At 42.1% G+C, this 26491-nt stretch overlaps 1 pseudogene; it reads right to left on the reverse strand.

The window, feature by feature from the left end:
* Positions 1-25980, reverse strand: part of LOC118770001 — a 36317-nt pseudogene extending 10337 nt beyond the window's left edge.
* Positions 25981-26491: the final 511 nt, after the last annotated feature.

Raw genomic sequence — 26491 nt, forward strand, 5'->3', positions numbered from 1 at the left:
TCAAAATAACAGGTGCGTTGAAGTCACATTTATCATGAGCACACAGACAAATTCCACAACAAGCAGCACATTTTTATTTTTGTGAAACCTGCGATTTTAGAGATATTTGCCAGCCCGAAAACCGTTTTAAACCACATCAGATGTCATTTGAAGAGACATGAAACTGTCAAGCGTCCTTTTAGGAATTGCCAGGTTACGACAAATATTTTTTCAACTTTTAGTAGCCACATATCTCAGAGACATAAGTCACATACCTTTGAAGAGTTTGGCCCATCTGTAACCTCTTAGCAAGAGGTGTCTGGGAACATTGAACTGCCCTTGTCTGCAGAAGAAGATGATCCTCAGCCTGATCCACAACCCTCAGCTGATGACACTATTTCAGTAGTTCCTCCTGTACCTGAAACAACCTCTTACTCAGAGCCTTTGGACTGACACTTGAGCACAAACTTGCCTCATTGATACTGTACATGCAGAGTATATTGCACATTTACAATATATTGCACATTTGCAACCCAGGAAATATTAAGTGTATTCAGTGACATTGTGTCTTTCTCCAGGCTTGCAGCAAAGGAATCAAAGATATTTTAAAGAAGTATGATAATATTGATGACTCATTAACAGGGGAGCTATCAGAACTGATATCAGAAGCAGTACACAAAACAAATACCTTACCTTTGAGCACTGCAGAAAAAGGCAGCCTTTCAACAGAACATAGAAGGATAGCATATTTTAAAGAACATTTTCAAGTGATTGACCCAGTTGAGTATCTTTATGATAGATTGCACCAAAACACTTTTGTGTATGTCTCAATGTTAAGAGTTATTGAGGTTTTGTTGAACAGAGTAGATGTCTTGGAAAGAGCGGTTTTTGTCAATGAGGAGTTACCTGGGCAATACAAGTCTGTAGTGGCCAGTATTTCAAAGAAATTCACTTTTAGGCTATCAAAGTGATTGTATTTCAATTGGTGTCTACATTGATGACTTTGAGATGTGTAATCCGCTGAGGACATACAGACTTAGGATGCCAGTTGTTTTCAGCTAAGAACTATTGAACAGCACAACTCCATCATAGAAGAACTGAAAGAGAATGGTCAGCTTAACAGTAAACTGGGTGTAAAAAAAGTTTGTCCTTGCTAAGTACTTATCCTATTTTCACCCAGTAACTGTGTTTCCACCAGATGTCATGGCACTGGCACAGACTCAAATGCAGACCAGATGTTCCAAGTACTCAGGTTCCAAGTGGTTTTATTGAAGTCGCAGGGCAGGTTCGTAATGGCAGAACAGGCAGGGTCAAAAACCAGAAAGGCAGTCCGAGGCAGGGCAAACGAGGAACAGGGATCAAAAACAGGAACAGGCAGGGTCAAGCCGGGCAGGCAGGCAGAACAGACAACCAAAGCAGTGCGGCAGACAGGGACACAGTCAGAGGTCAGGCGAAAGTCAGGACAGGAACACCACGATGAATAATCAGGCTGGTACAAAACTGTGACAAACTGGCAACAAGACAGAGACAAGCAGGGTAAATATAGGGCTGGGCTGACAAGGAGATGGGAAGCAGGTGGGCAGGCAGGCAGGTGGAGGCGATCAGGAAATCAAGTGGGCGGGGACAGGGCAGAGAGTGGGGCAGGGCTGGAACACATGGGAACAGTAAACAAAAGCACATTGACGACAGGGAGAACATCAAAACAACAGCGTACTGAGTACTGACACCAGATCTCTTACGTGACTTTTTTGAGGGAATTGTACCATATGAGTTGTCGTTTTGCTTGAAGGGACTCAAAAAAAGGATATTTCTTTCTTAACACTCTTAACAATTGTATCAAGTCCTTTCCTTACAAGCACTCTGATAAGGTGAACCGACCCAAAGTAATTACACAGTCTGGCTTTTCAAAGAAAACAGTAGGTGGGAACGGTCACGAGACCTGGGCGTTGCTTCGTCTTTTGCCATTAATGATTGCCAGTTATGTACCAGAGCATAAGCCATCAGGGGAGATTTTAATGGACTTGAAAGACATTGTTGAGCTGGTCGTATCAACAGAGTTCTCAGCAACATCCGTGTCCTGGCTAGAGCGAAAGATTCTTGATCACAGGCAGCTGATTAGAGAGACATTCCCAGACCTCAAATTGAGACCAAAACATCACTATATTGAGCACTATGCCTACCTGATTCAGTGCTTTGGCCCATTGGTAGAGCTGTGGACAATGAGGTTTGAGGCGAAACATAGATACTTTAAAAGGGTTGTAAGTGATGTGCACAGTTTTAAAAATATTCTCCTGACCTTGGCAACTAAACACCAACTCATGATGGCCCATTATCTGAGCAGTCCACATCTCTTCCTCCCCCTCTGTCTGTGCAGAAGATCAAAAATGTCAGCAACATGCACACTAGATGTGCAGCAAAAGGCTGCAATACAGCAAAAGTACTCTCACAGGGAGATTGTAAACCTTACTTCAGATGTGCATCTGTATGGTATTCACTATAGTGAAGGCATGGTTTTGTCCTCTGGAGAACTCAATGGGTTGCCAGAGTTTTTCAGGATTCTCAGTGTACTTGTGAATGCTAACATGGTGTCTTTCATCTGTAGAAAGCTTTCCTTGTGGTATATTGAGCATTACAGATGTTATGAGGTTTGTGAAACGTGCACAACTGAAATTCTTGAACCAGAGGACCTTATGATCACCATCCTCTGACGTCATACACAGTTCAAGGAAAAGCTATGATCTCCTTAAAGAGGTTTCTTCTCCACTAATTTTTCTCCACCAGGTATTTTGCTGTATATGAAGTTCAAGTTCAAGTTTTGTTGTATATCTGGTGGAACACTGATAAAAGCCAGTCACGTGTATAGTTATTGTGAAATGTGGCAATTCAGTAGCAGATACTGTAAAATATTGGCTTTCCGTTTTAATTGTGTTTGTCCTTTTGTTTTCTGAAACCTAACTGAAACCCTCAACTCAGTCAGTCACTTGCAGGGCCGGATTAAGCCATTCTGTGGCCCTGGGCTATGTCTCGGGAGGAGGCCCTCCGTGTACGCACGCAAACCCACACATAAACACGCGCACGCGCGAATTAGGCTACACTGCAGCGCATCGATGTCCACGCAACAGAACCCCTCTCTGTTATTATAATCACAATTTGACTATAGGCTGCCAGCTTCAAGCCACAATGAAAAAAAAATCCTATTGCTTAGGACATATACTGTAGCTTAATAACAAATTAATACTGATGTCCAAAAACCAACTGAAAAGCCAAAGAATAGCACATTTCCACACAAACCCAAAACAGGCAGACAGACACATGTAAAGTGCACCATTTTCAGAATACAGGAAATATAGTTGAACTTGCCTATCCGGCACTAGAAGTAGCCTATTTAAAATGCTTTACAATTGAGTTAGGCTATACACACCAATTAATGTTTGACTCACCGGGGATGTTAAAGGGCCCTTTTCCTGCTCTTACTAAAGGCAAAGTCACCAATCAGGTCTTCAAAATCCAGCTCTCTCAGTAGGTCATGTTCAATTGACATCAAAGTCAAATTGTCTTTCCTCAGCCACTGATGTCCTCAGTCTATGTTTTATAATCCGTAACTTTGAAAATGATCTTTCCCCGCTGGCATTGCGTACGGGCAATGTAAGGTATATCCTCGGTGCTGTGTCAACATTGGGAAAAACACTTTGGAGGTGTCTCTGTCTTATTAATAGAAGAAGGTTTCTTGGTGTTGGGGCACTGACTGTACCACTCGAGAAACTCACAAACTGTATTAGCTCATCAGGAAAATAATCCTGTAGATCGTTATTATACTTGCTGCACAATTTGAGACTTGCTTTGCGTATTTCACTAGGGGAGAGATTCCAGAGTTGTGTGAGAAAACCAAAGGATGTGCATGTCTCCTTATAGGCCTCGTGTCTCTGTTGCAAAGCACTAATCAGTCTGTCTATTATGACACAGAATGTCTCTGCATGAAATTTGTCTTCATCGGTATGCATATGGTCAGGCTCTTTAGAATAATCTGGTCGGGACTTTATCTTAGTTGGAAGAGCCTTTGTAGCCTGTGCACGTGCAGACCATCTTGTTGATGAGAGTCCTTTAACTGTTTTGAGGCGTTTGTTCTCGTTCAAGTCGAGCCCATTCATTAATATTTTCCAGTGGGCAGGCGAGGCTGAGAAAAAGTTAAAAATTGATTAAACTAACCTAAAATACAAATTGGCCTCACTGTAGCAATCTACGCTGCACACCCCTACGAGGTTCAGGGAGTGGGCTGCACATGGAATCCAGTCAGCAACAACGGCAGGCTGGCTAGTTGTGGCAAAGGCAGGCTGGCTAGTCGTGGCAACGGCAGGCTGGCTAGTCGTGGGACTCCATAAATTCATTAATTTGGGTGTCTTTTTTAGTAGCTCTGAGGCTCTTTCTTGTTTTTGAGCTTGCATTTTTCTTTTCTGGGCCCCACTTTCATGTTTCCTATAGCTAGACATTTTCACACCTTACTTCGCTCAACAGATTTTCTACACTCGCTTCTATATTGATTCTGCAACATGAGGCCCCCTAGTCGCCGAGGCCCTGGGCTGCAGCCTCTATAGCCCATTGGGTTAACACGGCCCTGATCACTTGAAAACCATTCTTCACTCCAACTCATGGAGGACTTTGTGATTCATTTTGAGGATCCTGAGTTTGGCAATGAACTCTGTAATTTGACTGACATATCTGAGCTTCTGCCAGAAAGAGCTGTATTGAAAATCATCACCAAAGTATCTGAAGAGTCAGATGATGTGACCTCCATATCCTCCCTGGACACCACCAGTATGGCATCTTCTGCATCGTCCAGCTCAAACCCAAGACCCTTGTTCATGGATCTTAGACAGCATGAAAATTCACAGCAGTGGGCTTCTCCTTTCCCTGTTCCTACATTTTCCTATAATGTTGAATTAAGACTTACCAAAGGAATTAAGATGTTCAGAGAACATGGAACACTGCTTACAGTTCCCAGGCAGATGAAAATGGATGTCTTCAATGCCATAGCTCATACTGTTTTTTTTCTTACAAGGCATACCCAAACAAGAAAGAGCTGGAATTGGTGGCTGCCGTGTTAATTGACAAGCATCCATGTCTCAAGGATCCAAGCTAGGGAACATGTTATGATAGCTGGACCACAAGCATCAAATTTAAGTTTGGGAATTACTGCCAGAAATTACGAGCAGCAGGGTTCAGTGAAGTCAGTGTAAACCAGAAAAGACTTGGAGAAGATTCCAGACATTGTTTGAAGAAAGCAAGAAGAGTGAGGTGAATTTTCTCCCTGACATTCCAGCTGGGCAGACTGATGCATCTCTACAAAATGAAAGAGATGCTCTACAGGAAGAAATGATGAAAAAACATCCCAACCTGGCATTCATCAACTCCAAAATGGAACTGACATTTGCATTATGAAGGAAGGAGATAATGGATGAGGAACACCTGGTGACTGATATTATGACAGGATGGCCAGCATTGTTTATGGAAGAGCAGGTAAGTGCATAGATTTGAAATTACTTTGCTGAAGTTCATTCTGAAGTACTGTATCTTTGTTTCTTTGAGTCTGCCTAAATGTCGTATGTGTCTTATAATAGGTATGTACAGAGTTTTGTGCAGAATCACAGAAATTCCTTTCAAGGAATTTTCTCGTAACTGGAACATGCAGCAAAGTTCATCAGACTGTACAGATCAAGAAGTGGAGCCTTTGGAGAGGGGTTGAAGACTCTTCTAGACAAACTGGATGGCAAAGTAATTTTGTATCATTGGGTCTCTATATCTTTAATAGTTGGGCATGGTGACATGACACCATATATTTAAATGCACTTAAATTATTCCACAGTTTAAATATTTTAGCCCCCAATACCACAGTTGAAGGAAAAGTGAATACCAAGATGATTACAGTGTGTTTTGTCAGTATCTGCACCTTGTTGTTGTTTGAATTTTGGCCATATTTCATGTCTTTTTATTTAGTTATTCACTTATTACACCGATGTGTCCCCACCCTTTGTATATTAGTAGCATACACATGCAGAAGTCAGTGTCTCACCTACTGAGACAGAAACAATCCCAATGTTTCATATACAGTACCTTGTTGAATCCCTTATTGCATGAAAGTGCCCTAGCCCTAACCTTACATCTTACCTCTTAGTTTTCCTCCCCCTCTCCTCTCTCGCTACTCTCCTGACGCAGGTATCCCGCTGCGCTGTGTCCCACCTCCTTGGTCTGGCCCAGCCAACCAGAGATGGAGCGCCTTTGCAATTTGTTAATCGCATTGTTTCAAATCGCGATTTCAATTTGAAATCAATTAATCGTTCAGCCCTAGTGTCCACCTCTGACTTTAACATACCCAAGGATTCCGAATCTCGCGCAAACCTGAATAAGCTCAAGTTCACATTCTTTAGTTGCAAATGGATACGTTCAAGTTCACCGTTCACCGAAAAAAATAGCACGTTCAATGAACGCGCTGTTTTACCGCATTCATGCACAACATTGAAAATATGACACATTGACAATCATTACAATGTCAAGGATAAAATGAGAAACTTATGGACTTATTTCCATCATTGTTCTTGCTGAAACATTTCTGATTTTTTTATTTCCCTAATGGTCATATTTTGATTTTGATTGTTATGGCCATTATTGCATATGAACAGTGAAAAAATCTTCTGAATGTACGGGAAATAAAAGAGATGTTGACCTTTAAAGTTTATGTCTATTATCATTGATGCAGTCATCTGCCAAAGTCCATTTGAACTGAAATATTTTTAAATGCTTCTCACACCAAATATTGATATATGTGATTAATTTAGATTAATTAATCACAAAGCATGTAATTAATTAGATAATTTTTTAATCACTTGACAGCCCTAATTATATTATGTCAATGGTAATCATACAAAAATGCAATATTATGTTAACGGAGTGATTAGCTAATACTACTGGTATTTGCAGCGCCAAGGCGGTGGGGGGCCCTAAATCAAATTCTGCTTAGGGCCCCATAAAGGCTTGGGCCGGCCCTGGGAATATATGCATGTGTGTCTGAGGGACATTGTGTGCATGTGTCTCTAAGAGAAGGAGGAAGGTGGTGAGAGAGATTGGGGATTTTGGTAGTTGCTAGGTTGCTTTTACCTGTTTGAGATCAACCTCTTTTTTGGGCTTTAGGCTAATTGATGTAAAGGTTTTGCTCTGATTGCTGTGTTTAGAATGTCATCAGCATTCAGCCATGTTTGGTGTGTAGTTAGCCTAGTTAGTAGCCCATCTAGAAAAACAGTTTATGTTTAGTTTGTGTAAAATTTGGAAATTTGGATACACATCTTCAGTGTGCCTATACTGTTTTGCTCTAGGGTATTAGATTAGTGTGTGTGTGTGTGTGTGTGTGTGTGTGTGCATGTGCATGCATGCATGCGTGTGTGTGTGTGTGAGATGTGTGCATTTGTCTGTAAGAGAAGGAGGTGGTGGTGAGAGAGATTGGTAATTTTGCAGAATGTCTTTATCTGGGATTTTGTAACCTTAAACTCATAAAAAATGCTCCAGTGTAAGTGTACATTGGAAGAAGAGAGAGTGGTGTGTTAGCATGCATTTGTGTGTGTTTGTATGCATGATGAAGAAGGACAGTGTGAGAGAATGTAGATGTGTTTCTAGGTTTCTTTTACGTGACAATGTTCAGAGATCAACCTCTTTTTTCTTTTTGAGTGGCTTTAGGCTATTAGATGTAAAGGTTCTGGTCAGATTGCCGTGTTTAGAGTGTCACCAGCAGTCAGCCATGTTTGATGTGTAGTTAGGCTTAACTACTATACCAGCCATGTTTATTGTCTAGTTAGTAACCCATTCAGGAAAACCAATTTGTCGATTGATGTTAACGATTCAAAAAAACACGATGTTATTTGCTGTGAGTGGCTGAGTAATGGAGAAAGGCAAATCAAATAAACATTTGAATTCAATTGTTACGTTTTATTGTCTTTAATGTCTTTCATACCTGCTTGTTAAGAGGAGCATATCATGCATTAATTGTTTCAATTTCTACCTGTAAAAAAATTGTCTTTTGACTGTAAAAAAACATGTAGTTCAGTAAACTTACAAACTAAAACATTGAGTCAACTTTAAAAAAAAAACTAAAAGTTGAGCAAACTTAAAAATGTAAGGCAACCAGCTGCCTGACATTTTTGAGTTTTCTCAACTTCAGGATCCAAGCAGTTGTACCAACCTGCTTCGCTAAGTTAGGTTGTTAGTTCACTCAAATCACTATTTAAAATTGAATAAAATCACAGTTACTATTTGATTGTACTTGGTTTATTGAAGGTTGAAGGTTGATTTAACTTAAAGTACTCTTCTGTGTGAACCTGCTCGTCACCTGTTTCCTGCTTTGCACTTCCTGAACGCCAGACGCAGATTGGCTAGGACCCAGCCAGGACTCAAACCCAGAGTATCTGCAGAATCCAACATCTTCCCAAAGTAAAGACTACAAATGTAAGTAGCCAGCTAAATTATCTACGATGTCTTCCCTGCTCAGTGTGCAGCATGTTTAGTTACTCTTTCTCTGCCAGTACTGCTAACTTTATTTGTGATAAATGTGAGCTAAACACTAGGTTGACAGAGAAGGTAGCAGAGTTAGAAGCAAGCATCCGCACCTTATACGAGATTAAAGCTAGTGAAAAGTTTATCAAGTCCTTCTCAGTACCGGATGCGTCAGTTAGCCTTTCCCCTAGTTCAACCCCGGCAGAGCCTTTGCAGCAAGGCGAGTGGGTTACGGTTCAGGAAAATAGAAGCTAGTGTAAGCCCCCGGTGCACCACCAACCCTCGGTTCAAGTTTCAAACAGATTCTCCCCCCTCAGTAATGCACCTGCTGAGAAGCCTGTTAAAAGAGCCCTGATTATTGGCAATTCCATTCTTAGAAACATTAGAGATGGCAACGACCATAGTCAATTGCATCCCTGGAGCCAGAGTGACCGACATAGAAGCCAATTTGAAAGTGCTGGCCACTTAATCATTGGTTGTCTGAGTGGTGCCCCTCTAACAATGTGGACTTTATAGATAATTGGCACAAGTTTTGGGGGAGGCCTGGTCTTTTACAATTAAATGGCATCCACCCCTCGAGGGAGAGTGCAGCAATCATCTCTAGAAACCTGGATCATAGTCTGAACTCCTCTAAACTTTGACTGATCAGGGCCAAGGCCAGGCAGCAGACTTTCTGTCCTACACAGATGTCTGCTTTTCCCTTGAACCACCACTTAAACTCAATCCCATAGAGACAGTGCCTGTTCCCCGACTCCCGGTCCCAAACTTCTTAAAAACATCTAGTAAGGGCATTTGTGCTGATAATTTGATGAAAATTAAACTTGACAAACCTGAAAGTAGTACTTGTGGACAAATGGTCCTTTAGATTAGATTAATAAATATTAGATTGTTACAACCTAAAGCTACATTAATAAACGAATTGATTACTGATCACCAATTTGATATCTTCTGCCTGAATGTGGCTTAAACCTGATAACTTTATCGCTCTTAATGAATCAACTCCTCCCGGTTACAGCAATCACCAGGTCCCTCGACCTACTGGCAGAGGTGGTGGTGTTGCTGCTGTTCAGAACAGCATTTTTGTCTATCATTGAACCTATTTGACTCTATCAAACTGTAGATAAATCCACACATTACTGTAACCATACTCTATATCTGGTCCTCACATATGGAGCTGATATTAACCAGGTAGAAATTATGCCACACAATCCGTGTTATCAGACAACTATCTCATCCCTTTCAATTTACCGCTAATGTGCTTCACATACTCAGAGCCCAAATCTTCTTCTAGGCGTACGTTTTCTTCTTTTACAGCTAATGGTAAAGCTTTATCGATGAGCTCCCTAGATCATACAACTTGTACAATGAAATTTCCTCTAGTCTATGTTAAAATCCTAGCTTAACTGAAATAATCTACTCGCAGACAGTATTGACTCTGCATTGTGTAAAACTCTCGATGCCGTTGCTCCTCTCAAAAGGAAAAAAATCATAGACAAAAATCTAGCACCTTGGTACAATGACCATACGCGTACTCTCAAACAAGCTATGCGAAAACTCGAAAAGTTTTTTTCCTGGCGTGGAAGGAAAGTCTCCTAACCTATAAGCATGCCCTCATAGCTGCCAGATCCAAACATTTCTCTACCCTTATTGAGAAAAATAAGGACAATCCTAGTTATCTGTTTAGCACTATCGCCAGATTAACTAAGAGTCCTGTATCAGTTAATCCTAACATGCCAGCTATTTATAGTAGCAATGACTTCATGAACTTCTTCGATAGTAAAATCATAACGATAAGAGATACAATACAAACATTTTCATCGACTTCTGTCTCCTGCCTGGCCAGTCCCATCCCAGACAACATAGGTACGGCTATTAGGCCTGCCTCGCGCTTTAACTCTTTTATACCCATTGAACTTCAATTGGTTGACTATCCCATTGACTATCAATTCATCTAAAAACTCTACCAGCCAACTAGACCCCATACCAACCAGCTTCCTAAAACAGCTACTACCTGCAATTGGCACACCGTTATCAAATCATATCAACGCCTCCCTTACGTCTGGACACTTACTTCAGTCTTTCAAAGTAGCAGTTAACAAGCCAATTCTGAAGAAGCCCAATCTAGATCCCAATGACCTGTCAAACTATAGGCCCTCTCAAAAATCCTGGAAAAAGCAGTATCAAAGCAACTCTGTGGATTTTTACACGCAAACTACATTTTGGAAGCCTTTCAGTCCAGGTTTAGACCTCATCATAGTATGGAAACCGCTCTCCTGAAAGTGCTCAACAATCTTCTACTCTCCTACAACAATGGCTGTATTTGTCTTCTTGTGCTACTTGACCTGAGTGCTGCCTTTGATACCATCGATCATTGTATCCTCCTCAACCACCTCGAAAACCTGGTTGGCATAAGTGGACAGGCTCTATCCTGGTGTAGGTCCTATCTATCAGAATATCAGTTCATCTCCATTAACAATGAATCTTCTGCTCGTTCTAAAGGAAGATATGGTATACCACTAGGATCCGTGCTTGGGCCTCTGTTCTTCTCTTTATACATGTTGCTTCTCGGCGATATCATCCGTAAATATGACATTAGCTTCCACTGTTATGCGGATGACACTCAGTTATACATATCAGTCAAACCTGATGTCCCTCTGAATATCTCAAACATGGAGGCCTGCCTAACAGATGTAAAGAATTGGATGGCCCAAAATTTTCTCCTCCTTAACTCAGACAAAACCGAAATATTGGTCGTTGGCCAAAATTCAATCAGGAGCAAATTCACTCACTTTACACTGGACCTTGATGGTGTCTCCCTCTCCTGGAGCACAGCTATCAAAGACCTTGGAGTCGTCATTGATCATGAGCTCTCTTTTGAAACTCGCATAACTAAGACCTCTAGGACAGCCTTCTTCCTTTTGTAAGTCGCTTTGGATAAAAGCGTCTGCTAAATAAATAAATGTAAATCTAAATGTAAATTTGAGAAATATAGCCAAAATCAGGAAAATTGTGTCAATTAATGATGCTGAAAAGTTAATCCATGCCTTTGTAACATCCAGATTAGACTACTGTAATGCCCTCTTGTCAGGATGTGCAAATGTCTCACTAAAACCCCTTTAGCTGGTACAAAATGCAGCTGCTCGAATCTTAACTAGAACGAAATGTTTTGAGCACATTACCCCAATTCTAGCTTCTCTCCATTGGTTACCCATTAAATACCGATTTTAAAATACTCTTACTCACATTTAAGGCTTTAAATTTACTTTCCCCTCTCTACTTAAGGACCTTCTTCATCCATGCCTTCCACAAAGAGCCCTTCGTTCCCAAAATGCTGGGCTTCTCATCATTCCAAGAGTGGGCAAAACTACTATAGGCGGTAGAGCCTTTTCTTATCGAGCCCCTGGTGCTGGTGTGGATCATAGAGTCTCTGGTGGACTAAGTGGTCATTGCTGTCATGACATGGACTCTGTGCCGTGAACTGGTGTTGACTGCCTTAGGGCCACCCTCATGACTATGCCGGTTCCTTGCCTCCCGTCCCCTAGTTATGCTGCTGGAATGTTAGTCTGCTGGGTTTTTTTCCTTTTTGCACACTGGCACCTTTTTTCCCTGCCCCTCCTCTCCTACCTCTCTGCTGTACATTCATGTCATTCTTACCATCCACTAATCACTGTTCTCTATTTGTTTCCTGTCCCTGCTCCGGGCTTCTGTCTGGAGCTGTAGTCCAAGCATCACACCCCGATCTCCAGTCCTGCTACTTCGCTGCCCTGCCTATCAAGCCAACTGCGTGCCAAGAACCAGACATTCTCTAGGATACATTTTATAATTACAGGGTATCCTCGCTCTGCCCAGTGGGGTGGTCAGGCAGGAAATACACCTCAGCGCTTCTTGCTTTTTTAAAACTGCTTCTACCTTCTTCAAGGCTTCCCCTCCTTTCAATACCTTTTACGTCCCCGCAGCTTCTGACAGTAGTTTCCAATCTTGAATGCAATGCTCATTCTCCCCCCATGCAACCTGTCTCCACTTCCTGGCTCACGGAGACAGGGATATTTGTTGACAAGAGACAATGCAACTGAATCTATTTCAGATCTGTCTGGATATGCAGTCACGTCAAACACAGCTTGTACAGTTTTGTCAAGTATTTCACCTTTGATGTCTCTAGTGATGTTGAGGGGGATGCCCCTCTCCTTGTAAACATCATTCCCCTTTTGAAGTCACAATTCGATGTCATATGAGAAGGTTGGGATTGGAAAAGGAGATGGCCATGGAGAAGACCGTTTTGAAAGACCAAGTGATGGTGGTCCTGCAGAAGTTCTGGATGAGTCAGAGGAACATGAAAGTGATGCTGTATCCAGGGAAGACAGGGCCAAATCTGATCCATCAGGGTCGGGGCATGCCTCCTAAATGACTTTCAGTGTAGCCTTCTCTGCTGGAATCTCTGAAATGTCTGTTAAGTTATACAGTTCATTTCCAAACTCTGGGCCCTCGTATTGAAGAGTGAATCCCTCTTTCAGCTGAAGCTTCTCTTGCAGAATTTCTTCAAAACTTTGAAAAGAAGAGGGGAGTTCAGGCATGCTGATTTTTTTAATGTTGTTTGGAGATATAATACACAGCAACGTTTTCTAAGAACTCTACAGAAGAAAACAAAAAGGATGTCAATGATTTAACAACCATCTTCGATTTCTGTAGAGCTACTGATACATCTATTGGTTGTTCCTCATTATCTTTTATTTTTCACATTACAACAATTTTACAACATTTTTTTACAGTGATTACCTGAATGACAAGTAACATATTGAAAACAGAATAGTAAGCATTAGGCAAATAAGCGTGGCAACAAAGAACCACAGAATATCAATAAATAAGTGCTTACCTTTTCATCTCAATACTGGACTTATTACTGCACAGACAGTAGTCAGAAAGGCCATACAAGACTGGCCTAAAGCAGATAGCCAAAGGAAACACCAGTTTCAATTATCTTACTGTCGGGAGAGTACCATGCATTTTATGGTTCTTTGCCTGGTCTGGGTTTTTATGATTCCTTTCCCCACTCAGGACCACACCAAGGGCAGATAAGATCAGTCAACAAATACACACACATAGCAGGCAAGAGGGCGAATGGCCTACCACCATATATACCCCTAAATCAATGACCTCAGGTCACATACCCACTTAAGATAAGCAGCCGTTGCTTTAAGAATTGCAAGAAGTTACCTAGAACCCAATCGGATACTTTAAAATAAATGATTGCCGGTTTGGATTTACATTTGATTTTGCTAGATAAAAGCAGAAGTAGGACGTGGTACGCCCGCCTTGTGTATTGGTAAGCATTAATCTGCCCCTCAGATCAGTGGCGGAACAACTTTACAAAGGGCCCTGGGGCAGAAATTGGTCAAGGGCCCCCCGGCCCCAACCCCGCCTATGCCAGTGACAAGAGTGGAGTGCAAAACCATAGGCCAATATTAAACAGTTAATCATCTATTCTCATTATAGTTTAGGCTATAATTCCTAATGCCAACCCTCCCCATTAATCCGGGCTTGGGACCGGCACCTAGTTGAGCTGGCTTGCTCCCTAAGAGGCTGGGTTAGGCTAAACTATATACATTACAAATAAATTCAATACGTAAAGCCACATAAACACTATACTGAACCACATGTGGACTAGTCTAACAAGACTTTTTTTCAAATATAATTTCGAAGCACTCAGAAACTTTGAACTATGCACAACTTGTATGAACAAACTTTTTTTTTTTTTTTTTTTTAAATCCTATATAGCCTATAGGCTAGCATCTGGGCTTGTCTGCATGTCTGTATAGTTTGTGTTCAATATCTTTTGGGTGGTTTGAGTCTGAGAAAAAATCAGCGTGCCAATTTATGGCCTACTATTTTATTGAAAAGGCATTCGACGAGCCTTGCGTTCTGCAAAGTCATTGACGATGCCTGTGATGTCAAGCTTCCTAGCGCGCTCACTCTCTATTGACAACATGGCCAATCCACAAAGCCTCTCTTGACCCATTGTGCTCCTGAGATACGTTTTTATCAGTTTCAATTTGGAGAAAGAGCGCTCTGCTGACGCGACTGAGACAGGAAGTGTGAGAAATAGCAGGAAAGCAGTGCACACCTCACTAAATGTTGAGGTTACTGCGGGATGATCAACTATCAGGAGTTTGGCCAGATTTATTATGGATGGATGTCTAGCTATCTGCTCCTTAAAACATGTCCTAAAAGACACAAGTTGACCAGGAAAACTGGAGTCAATATCCCGACTATAGTGACTACTGAGACGATGCGCCGCCTCATATAGTTCCTCATCCTTGGCATGCTGGAGTGTATTGGGGTGAATAGCCTCGAAGAGGTGAGCAGTTCTGTTTAAACTAACAAACCTATGGGTGAGCTGCTGAATGATAACATCAAGACACGCATAAAATACATTCACCCTGAAGTAATCCTCTGCGTTGGAGAGCCGACTGTCTTCACTAAGGTCATAAAAGTGTCGCTTCACCTTTTTTGACCTGGTGACTTCAAATTGTGTTTGACTGCCCCATTTCATAGCCAGTGCCAGTGTGGAAGACTTCGCCTCTTCAAACTTTTCCCTGTATTGTGTCAGAGTTCCTATGGCATTCTGCAGTAATGCAGAAGCTTTGAGGAGGTCTATGCTTTTTTCCTGCAATAATTTGGAGACCGCATTTGTGCATTCCAAAATTTTTGTTTGGAGGCTGATTAAAAAGATAAATTGAAATTTGGTGATGTTTTTTTTTAGTGCACCTGCCTCATCCCGATCGGTCTTCTTACTGCTGGTCAGTGAGATCTTATCCAGAGCTTTAATGACATCGCCATATCTGTACTTTAAAGCAACAAGCGCATCGTAGCGGGAGGACCAACGGGTTGGGCAGAGGCGTTTTAAAGTGATGTCTCTGCTCTCTTGGCTCATTATATCGCCAAGCAATGACCATCTCTTTACACTATGCGCGAAAAAGTTGTAAAGGCTCTCGACCACATCGTAAAATTGCCTCACCTCTGGGACGTTTTTAACTGAATCATTTAAAACCAAATTAAGATTGTGCGCCGCACAGTGTACATACAAAGCCGTTCCGAGATCCTTGCCTGAACGCCAGAATAAATGCCACTCATATTTGCTGCGCCATCATAACCCTGTCCACGGCATCTGGAAATCTGTAACCCATGTCCTTCTATCGAACGCACAATTTTGCTCTCCAGCTCAGATGCAGACGAATTCACCGTAAGCTCAAACCCAAGAAAAGCTTCCATGATTCTAATATTTGTAGGGACATCCATTTCATCTCGGTCAATGATAACATATCTGTAGACCTGGCTCAGATGATCACGCTTGGCTACATCTTGAGTGGTGTCCATAATGACAGAGTAGAACGGGGATGCGTTTATCTCATTTATTATGTTGCTCTTAACTCTCTGTGATAATATGTAAATGATCTCATCTTGAATTGCATGACTCAGATATTTTATGGATCCTTCTGGTCGACTGATCAATTCTTTCAAGACAGGGTCGTAGCGGGCCAAAAGCTCAATTATGGACAGAAAATTCCCTGCATTTCCCTGTCCAATGGTTTCTCGATGCCCCCTAAATGCCATGTTGCAGGCCGCTAATGTAAGGGTGACATTCACAATGCGCTCTAACACTTGCCTCCAAAAGTTAGCCTCATTACGAACGTCTCTCTCCATATCAGCATCTATTGTGCCATGAACTTTCCACTGTTCATATACAACACATGCACTGAGATGAATCTGCGTAGATTCATGGACCGCGATTTTGGAAGAGATGTGTTTCCAATCTCGAACTCCATTTACCCAGGCATTGTTATATGAGGGACTTTGCCGATTTGCGAAGAGCCAGCATGGCTCGCAATATGCGCAGTCAAGTTTAGGGGAGTAGCACAACCAGCTACGTGGCAATTTCATACCAGCTTTAGTGGTGGACATGAAATAATGGGCTGAAAAGCTTCGATTTCCCGTAACTGGAAAAGGACCCTTAAACTTACATGGACCAGTTTGAAGGATGTGCCTTTTAACATTTGCATCTGTTATGTTTTCAGGGAAATTTGCACGGTCTGTTGGGAAGTCATTCGGAATTGTTTTTGCTAGTTCCCTACGTTCTTTCTCACCCTCCTGTACATTATTTTCGCTGACCTGAGTGTTAACCTCTACTCTACAGGGCAAAGCATGGTCATCGTGCGTTTCAGCAGGAGTAGGCACATTTATGTTTTCAGGGAAATTAACATGGTCTGGGAGATCACCCTGAACTATGCTTGCTATATCCCTTTCCTCACCCCCCCCTACATGGCTTTTGCTAGCCTGAGTATTCTCTCCTCTGCTATTGCAAGGCAAAGCATCATCGAAAGTTTCAATGGGAGTAGGCACGATGAAAAAAGAGTCCAACTTTGGGAGTTTGGACTTTTCCTCCTCTTTAACTTTCTTTTCCTTTCTTTTTTGAGCACCACTTTTGCTTTTAAACATTGTTCAGCTTCACACGATCACTGCTCTCTGTTCGGTCTCTGTCTGTCTGAACTAAATGGCTAGCCTACGTCAGATGATCTTCGAAGATCAGAGATATACCCATCATGCACTGCAGTTGTCGGCAAATGAGAGAAACGTGAGTTTATTTGATTAAATAAAAACAATATAGATTATAAAATAATGTTTTTGAATCGAAATAAGTAATGGAATATATTTAGGATTGGGTTAGACAAATATATTTTATATTTTAGTTTGGTTTAATCTGAAAGAGGTTCAGGTACCAAATACTTCTAATATAATCTTAAAGAACTTTGCCTTTTCAGCCAATCTTAAAGTTACTTCTTAAAACAGTAACATCCAGCTAGACCACAACTGCAAAGGGTTGCCTTCTCCCCCTTCTCCCCTTCCTGAGCACAATCAGTGTGTGTGCGTGCGCCTGTGTGTTTGTGATTGTGTGTGTGTGTGTGTGTGTGTGTGTGTGTTTGTATCTGCATGTTTGGATCACTTACCCTTTTATACCCCACAGTTAATTGTGCCCTCATATTATGGGAAAAATGTTGGAAAACCCAATGCCATGTGACAACGTGTATTTCTCAATATAGCAGCAAAACCACCGTTCAGCCAACTCTCTCCTCTCAAACCATGCCTATTAATGTTTGGTGTCACTGCGATGCTCATGAAGAGCTGAATGCAAAAATGATAATCTCAAACATATATCTGATATTTCCAGATCTGGAGCACAAAATTAAATCCAGAAGAAACTTCCAGGCACTCTCCCACCATAAAATTAATTATGCGTGGGTCAGGGAGGTGGAGAGAGCTTCTTCTTAAATCAGGCCTAGAACAGGCCTCTTTGCTCAGTTTTGCCGCTCAAATAGATGCTCAGTCATCTGTTCAGTAAACCAGTCCGTGGCTCAGTTTCTCCTGCAACTTTGCGGATTTTTCCTTTTGGTGTTTTGCTGCTATGGTGAGTGGTTCTTCCTTGGGAGAGGAAAACAATTAGCGTGGGTAATTTTCTCTCCATGCATTCATTCATCCATTCCGTGATCCATCCATGTTCTTGTTTTGTTAATGTCTTTATATAATTTATTGTCTGTTAAGGTAGTGGACCAGGTCTGTAGCCCAGACTCTGAATTTTGTCTTGCTCAATAAACCTTTTTAATCTATTCCAGTGGTGGTTGCATGATTCTGCCAAAGGTTGATCCACCAGACTGCTCATTTCCTATCAATGAATTCGGCGATTTAATTGATAATTAATATCTTTAATAATAATTATTAAATTAAATCAATTCTTTGAATTATTTTTACAAGTTGGTTAAGTGAGGAGTTTTAGTAATTGGTGTCATTTGTGTTCGGTATTCAGAGTGCCGGACGATAAACAAGGGCATGAATTTCTAAGACCGCTGGGTTCAGACCATTTAATATTTATTAAATTCTCACTTCCCCTACAATACAGTGTTGACCATATCAGAAGTGCATTATATCACATTAGTGACCTAACAAAACAAAGAGAAATACACACTCAACTCACTGCAGCAGAAATTTCTTGGGTGACATGAGAAGTTTTCCCCTAACAGAGTAGGCTGCCAAAAGATAAAAGTCATTTAGTCATCAAATGTCAGGAAATCCATCTCAGCATAACTACTCTCATCCAACTCATATGATATAAGATGCTCTATATACCAGGATGGGAGCTTTTTGCAAAGAAGTCGTAAGTCTTTCCCAACAGAAATTCTCTGGATTCTGTAGAATTCTGGATGTCCACCACACTGACCAGCAGAAATAATCATTAACTATGTGTTCATTTCCCAGTTAGGACCTGACATGTAATGATGTAATGATCTACAAGAAACTGGTCACGATATCTGCTTTTCTTTGTGTGGTCTGTGCCTTGTGATGCCCATTGGAACAAAATGTCATTAACATCTAAGTACATGGACACATAGGTGTTTAAACCTGTTTTTCAGTATAGCATCCCAATAATAATAAATCCCATAATTTCATTAAACTTGGTGTGTTCCACCCAGGCCTAACTGTAAGCATGTGTATCAACTTTTATGCCAATGAACAAAAGCATTGCAGAGATATGGCCACTCTTCCTTTATGGCAACTTCACAGGCAAATTTGTGGGTACACTGCGGCCACATTGTTCAACCTGGCAACTATCCTTTAACAACTCTTAAAGACAATGGTCCAAAGAGGTACTACACAATACCTCATTGTGCCATAACTCTAGGAGGAGGTGGTTAAATGTGTTTTTGAAAAAATCAAAGATGGATGAAACACAAAATGGCTGATGTGGAGGTTTCATAAGTTCCCAGTTAGGATCCTTAACTTTGATGAAGCACAAGAAATTTAGTTGAGATATCTGCTTTTCTGCCAGAGTAATGGGTATTTTAATGATTTTTAATGGTATAGCTCCACCAAGTGGCCAAATTTCATGAAACTTGGTGCATACCCAGTGTTGCTAATACCAACAACGTGTATCAAGTTTGGCATCACTCCAACAAAGCATTGCTGAGAAATGACTCACTTCCTGTTTTTGTGTCTTCACCATGGAATTTCATTGGATGACAGTGGCCATATCGTTTGTCCTAGCAAAATTCTTTGAATAATTTTTGGTCAGAACCCTCTGTAGATGATACAGACCAAATTTGGTGGTGATAGGATCAACGATCTAGGACTAGTTTGCAAAAGTAGGTTTTTCAAAAAATTAAAAATATGATTTTTTTTTCAAAAATCCAGTATAGTGGGTTCTATAGCCTGGGTTCTATGGCCTGCCATGGAAAACCATTGAAAAAAAGATAATATCAATATGGCCAAAAAACAAAATGGCTGACACACAGGTTTCATGCTTTCCCAGCTAGGGTCCTTTACTGTGATGATGCACAAGAAATTTCATTGAAACATCTGCTTTGGTTCCAAAGCTATAGGCAATTGAATTTTTTTTCTCTGTTTTTCTGGTATACCGCCCCCATGTGGCAAAATTTCATGATGCCTGGATACTTTTGACTCTCCTCTATCAATGTGCCAAATTTCATAAAAATTTATCAAGGGCTTCTATGGGCTGCCATACACTCCCATTGCGGAAAGTATAATAATAATAATAACAATAATAATAGTGAAAAATTCTAACAATTACAATAGGTGCCTAGCACCTTTGGTGCTTGGCCCCTAATAATAATAAAAATCAGAACAAACACAATAGGGTTCCAGCACTACGTGCTTGGACTCCTAATAAATATAGCCACAAGCGGTGATTACGGGGTCCAAGCACATTAGCCAAAAATTGAATGAGTGATGGCTGCCATTGTTCCTGAGTCATTAACTTGTCCTTGAAGACTTTATCAGGACCCTTGACCAAGACGCAGTATACAAAATTCTAACTTTATTAAGGAATTGGTTTCGGAGATATGGCCATTTCTTTGCTATAATGTCACCCATTCATGGATTTACACCAAACTTGATCACCTTAAGCCGAAGTACCCACATGTTTCAAAAGATCTGTTATATTTCCTGTGCTCAAAAAGCTCTCACCAACAAATTTAAATGACTACCGCCCTATAGCCCTCACATCAGAAATAATGAAGTGCTTTGAGAAGATTATGAAGGACTACATCTGCTCCTCTCTGCCATGCACTCTGGACCCCCTCAGTTCGCCTACCGCTCCAACCTCCCTACTGATGATGCAGTCACTCATGTACTGTACATCGCCTTATCCCACCTCAACATCAGCAGAGGGAAGTATGTTAGAATGCTGCTCAGTGACTACAGTTCAGCGTTTAACACTATATTCCCCCCTCTACTGGTCAGTAAGCTGCTGGACCTTGAACTGCATAGCTCTCTGTGCAAATATATCCTAAATTTCCTGACTGGTAGACCACAGATGATTAGGGTGGGCAGCCACACTTCCACCTCTCTCACCCTCAACACCGGTTTGTGTCCTCAGTCCCCTGCTGTATTCTTTGCACACACATGACTGTGTGGCAGAGACTAGCTCCACCACCATCATAAAGCTTGCGGACGATATTGTGGTGGTGCGCCTGATCACCAACAACAAAGAGAAGGCCTACCTGGAGGAGGTGGAGGACTTGACAAAAGTGCCAGGTCAACTGCCTCTCCCCTAATGGCAGCAAAACAAAGAAGCTGGTAGTTGACTTCTGCAAGACGCGACAGAGGAGCTACACCCCACTGTCCATCAATGGTGCCCCAGTGGAGAGGGTGAGCAGCTTCTGATACATCGGCGTACTCATCACCAAGGACCTGAGATGGACCACTCACACTAACACCCTGGTGAAACTCAGACTGTTACAGAAATTCAGACTGCCAAAACAGATTTCAAAACCCTCTACTCTGGTGCCATCGAGAGCATTCTGGCAGGACGCATCACTGCCTGGTAGGGGCACTGCTCTTCACAGGACCATAAGGCCCTGCAGAGGGTGGTGCGACTAGCTGAGCACACCACAGGGTGCCCTCCAGGACTTGTATACCAGGAGGTGCAGCACCAGAGTCGATAGGATTATGAATCACCCAAACTAAGGACTCTTTCAGTGGCTGCGGTCAGGCAGACATCTCCGCAACCTCAAGGCTAATATTGAGAAGCTCTGAGCTTGTTCCCACAGTCCATCAGAACGCTAAATGCAGCCCATACTGGAGTGTAACTTCAGTACTACTACTGCACCCCCATATATATACTATGTATATCTACAATCATCACCCTGCATTCTACAATCATCACCCTGTATTCTAAGTGTGGTATAATTCTGACCCAGCTGTCTATGTAGCTTTTACTCCTATCTGGCTTCTCTCTTATCTTTATAGTATATCTTCCTTAGTTATATTCTTTAAAATATATATTTTTCTGTTGTGATTTATGCACATTTTTCTATTGTGAGTTTTATAGTACATCTTCAGTTATTTCTTTAAATTATATATTTTTTCTATTGTGAATTTTGCACAGTCTGCCCTGCTGCTGACCATCATTTCACCTACTGTACATTGTACCTTGGCATGTGACAAATAAAACTTTGAACTTCAACTTCAACTTGAAGACCAGTTCCTCCCTCCACAACACCAGATACAACTGAAGACCTTAAATCTTTCACTTTATACTGAAAGTAGATACCAAATCGCTTTTGAAATCACAATTCACAAATGGGCACCTAACTGTCTGGTGACTTCTCATATGTAGTCCTAAATGACTGAAGACCTGCTTTTAATTGCAAAAAATCGCACAATTCACACGTAAATGTTGCATTCTGTACATGTGTAGAAGTTTTAGTATGGAACTTGGAAAGGTGACACCTTAACGAAACAGATGTTTTAAAAGAGCAGGCGCAGTCACTGAAAAAAAGCCAGCAAGCTCCTTCTCGACTGTGGCGTATCCTGTGGTTTCAGAAGAGTCACAGCATTTTGGTGTGAAAATGAACAGAACTTGCAAGGTATCAAGCTACTCCACTCCAAGTTGAGGGAAAACATAAAATAATCAAAATGTTAGTACAACAATGAACATGCCTATACAAAACTACTACTACTATTATTTTATATGTACAGGACACAAGATATGAGACTGCTAACTAACAAGCTATCATCATGTGATATCAAATTGAACACCAGCAGACACATTCCAGCTCACGCATGTGGTTATCAACTCTGACTATCAGGTAAACTAATTCATTAGCTAGTTGAGACAACTAACATGTCATTAAATTATACACAGATATGACATTTAACTCTTATTACCACTCACAAATGCCATACAACATAAAATGGTAAATGCAAAATAGACATCCGTCAAAAAAGGAAAATACCAATTTCCAAGTCTAGATGGTTAGCTACCTAGTAACAAACTTTGGTTAGCGCACTTTTTTGCTAGCTAGTTAGGAGCTAGCTAACCTTAATTAAGAGCTAATGTTAGCTAGCAAATTCAATTGCTGATAGTAGTAGTAGATAGTAGTAGTAATCCTTAAGCTTGTCGGCTAAAATCACACAATGAAGCTAAGTTGTAATTAGACACAAAATGCTTTAACTACCTAGAAAGAATGACTTTATCATCAGAATCAGCAACTTCCTTTGTCATGAGCGCTTTGCAGCCAAACTTCATCTGCCCCTGCGTGATTTCCTTCCCAGTGCAGGAAACTTGGCTAATGTTACCCAGCTAGCTAATAACTAAATTTGGTGTTTTGAGCAGTCTATTGTTTTTCTTTTAAAAACACAATGGCCATAGATATGTTGCAAATACAGAGATATATTAACTGTTAGCTATCAAACAAATGTCAGTCGACAGTGTAAAAATAAAATGGTTGTTATACTTCCCGAGTATGAAAATGAATGCAGTCTTCAGACTTAGTTTCGCTGTTTCACAAATAGGTCCTTTAATACCGTAGAGGAACTGGTGGATCTTCTCCCCAAGTACAGAGATAAAAGAACCCTGATGGTGTGGTAACGCTGATTTTAAAGGAATTCTTTCCCACCCACTCCAACATTCTGGGTACCCATCCTGGCTGGTGACCTGTGGGGGCTGGACATTCCCACAGTCCCCCCCAGGAAGGAATCATTTGCATTCTGTAAGGTGGGCTGAAGATACATTTTCTTTCTCCAGATTTGTATATCAAGTTCTCCCAATGTTGCCAAAAACATGCATGACACAAAACATAGTTAAGACAACTTTAATCTCACAGGACTGTGCTGCTTAATTACTTATTCAAGTTAAGGCAATTATTTTCCAAGTTAGATTTTTTTTACAGTGAACGGTGGTTCTCCAGGTTTTGGCTCCATAGAGTAGCACAGGCTTCACGATAGTGTTAAAGATTCTTTTCTTGATGTTGGTGGTCATGTTCATGGAGCCCCAGATGTTCTTCAGCTGATGGAAAGCTGACCTTGCTTTGCCTATCCGGACTCTTGCGTCAGCATCTGTCCCACCCTTTTTGTCGACGATGCCGCCAAGGTAGGTGAAGTTCTCCACCTCTTCTAGTGCTTTGCCTTCCAGCGTGATGGGGGTTGCATCGGCTGTGTTGACCTTTAGGACCTTACTCTTCCCTCTGTGGATGTTGAGGCCCAAGCATGCTGAGTTTTCCGTGATGGTGTAAGTCTTTTCCTGTATCTGTTGTTGGGTGTGGGAGAGAAGAGCCAGGTCATCAATGTCAAAGTTATCCAACTGTGTCCAGAGAGTCCATTGGATGGACCACTCTACAGGTCATACCTTTGTAAGTGTTCCTGATGATTTTGGTGATCTTTTCCGGCACCCCATAGTTCAGCAACTTCCAAAGAGTCTGAACTTGATGTAGAGGGGTGAGTCCCACTCCAGTGACAGTTCCAGGATGATGCGCAGCATTGCAATCTGGTCGATGCAGGATCTATCCTTGCGGAAACCAGCCTGCTGGTCTCGGAGCTGGGAGTCAACAGTGTCTATTCAGGAGGACTTTCTTTGAAGACCTTACCTGGGATGGACAGAAGTGTTATGCCACTGTACTTGGAACAGGAGCTGAGATCGCCTTTCTTTGGGAGCTTGAGGAGGTAGCCCTCCTTCCACTCTGATGGGTGTGCTCCTCTTCCCAGATCTTGCTGAAGAGGGGGTACAGCATCTCGGCACTGGTCTCGTCATCAGCCTTTAGCGCCTCTGCCGGAGTGCTGTCAGGTCCTGCAGCCTTTCTGTTCCTCAGCTGCTTGACGGCCTTGCGGATCTCCTCCTTTGTGGGCGCGCTGCAGTCAATCGGCAGGTCACTGTCGGCTGGCTGGAGGTCCAGTGGATCCTGTGGGGCTAGTCTGTTCAGCAACTACTCTAAATGCTTCACCCATCTGTTCTTCTGTCCCTCCTCATTAGGCATTGTCTTCCCTTCCTTGTTCTTCACTGGTCTCTCTGGCTTGCTGTACTTTCCAGAAAGCTTCTTCTGTCTTCTTCCTCTTCCTCTCCTCTACCTTCTTTAAAGTCTCTGCTGAGATCCACTCCTTATGGCTGTACTTCATGGGGCCCAGTACTTCCTGGCATGTTGATATTACAGTCTCCTTCAATCTCTGCCACTCCTTGTCGATTGTCCCTTCCTCTGACTCTTGCAAGATCTGGAAATTGTTTGAGAGTGTAACCTTGAACTCTTCTCATTTGGTTGTCTCTTTCAGGAGCGTGGCATTGTATCGCTGGCATTGACAGGTTTCCCCTGTCCAATTCCTCCTCAGCTTGAGATTCAACCGGCAACTAGGAGATGATGGTCCAAAGCAGAATCGGCTCCTCACATGACGCGCACATCTTAAAGAGATCTCCTGAACTTCTTCCCAATGCACACGTAGTCAATGTGGTTCTCTATCAACAAGGTTGGTGATACCCAAGTAGCCTTGTGTATCCTTCTGTGATGGAAGAAACTCCCGCTGATAACCAGGTTGTTTGTGGCGCAGAGGTCGACAAATCTTTCCCCATTGTCATTCATCTTGCCCAGGCCCTGCTGCCGCATGACCTCTTCGTAGCCCCTGTTGTCGCTGCCAATCATGGCATTGAAGTTGCCCATAATGACAATGATGTTCCGCCCAGGGCAGCTCTGGATGATGGTCAGCAATCTGCTGCAGAACTCCTCCTTGTCCTTCTCATCGCTATCGTTTGTCGGGGCATAGCACTGTATGACATCCATATTGAGCCTCCTCTTCTTGGTTCGGAAACAGGGTGTGAGGATCCATGGGCTGTGTGCCTCCCATCTGATGAGCGCTCTCTGGGCTGTCTTGGACAACATTAGATCCACTCCGTGCATATGGGGCATTCTTGTCTTCCTTGTAACCCAAGAACAGCAGCAACTCTCCCGTCATGAGTCTTCTCTGACCGGAACCGGTCCATCTTGACTCGCTGATTCCTAGGATGGCGAGGTTGTATCTCTCCATCTCGACAGCCACTTGCACTGTCTTTCCAGCCTCATACATGGTTCTGACGTTCCATGTTCCAATGTTGATGGTGGACCTGGTGGAGATGATGGTTGTCGGCCTGACCGCTTCCATGTGAATAGGGGCGGCAGTGTAGCATAGTGGTTAAGGAGCAGGACTCGTCACCGAAAGGTTGCTGGCTCGATTCCTCACTGGGGCACTGCTGCTGTACCCTTGGGCAAGGAACCTAACCCTGAATTGCCCCAGTAAAATATCCAGCTATATAAATGGATAATATTGTAAGTCGCTATGGATAAGAGCATCTGCTAAATGCCAATAATGTAATGTAATGTAATCATGAATATGGCTTTCACTATGTAAGGTTTGAGAGACCCCACAGACACAGAGGTGCCGACACCCTAGGTGCCAACACACTCACACAGACACACAGACACACACACACACAAAGGCTGCCATAGACTGTTACCTGACTAGGCCTCTGGTTGTGGGCTGAGGGTCAGACCCCCTGCGGACCAACAGAAGGCAGGTAACAGAGGTGATTGTCAGTTGTCAGTGTTAAGAATGCCAGATGCAAGGATGTAGCTGGAATACACATTTCTGTTTCCTGCCTCTGAGGAAGAGACCT

This window comes from Megalops cyprinoides, chromosome 22 (genome assembly GCF_013368585.1).
Source record: "Megalops cyprinoides isolate fMegCyp1 chromosome 22, fMegCyp1.pri, whole genome shotgun sequence".
Taxonomy (NCBI): domain Eukaryota; kingdom Metazoa; phylum Chordata; class Actinopteri; order Elopiformes; family Megalopidae; genus Megalops; species Megalops cyprinoides.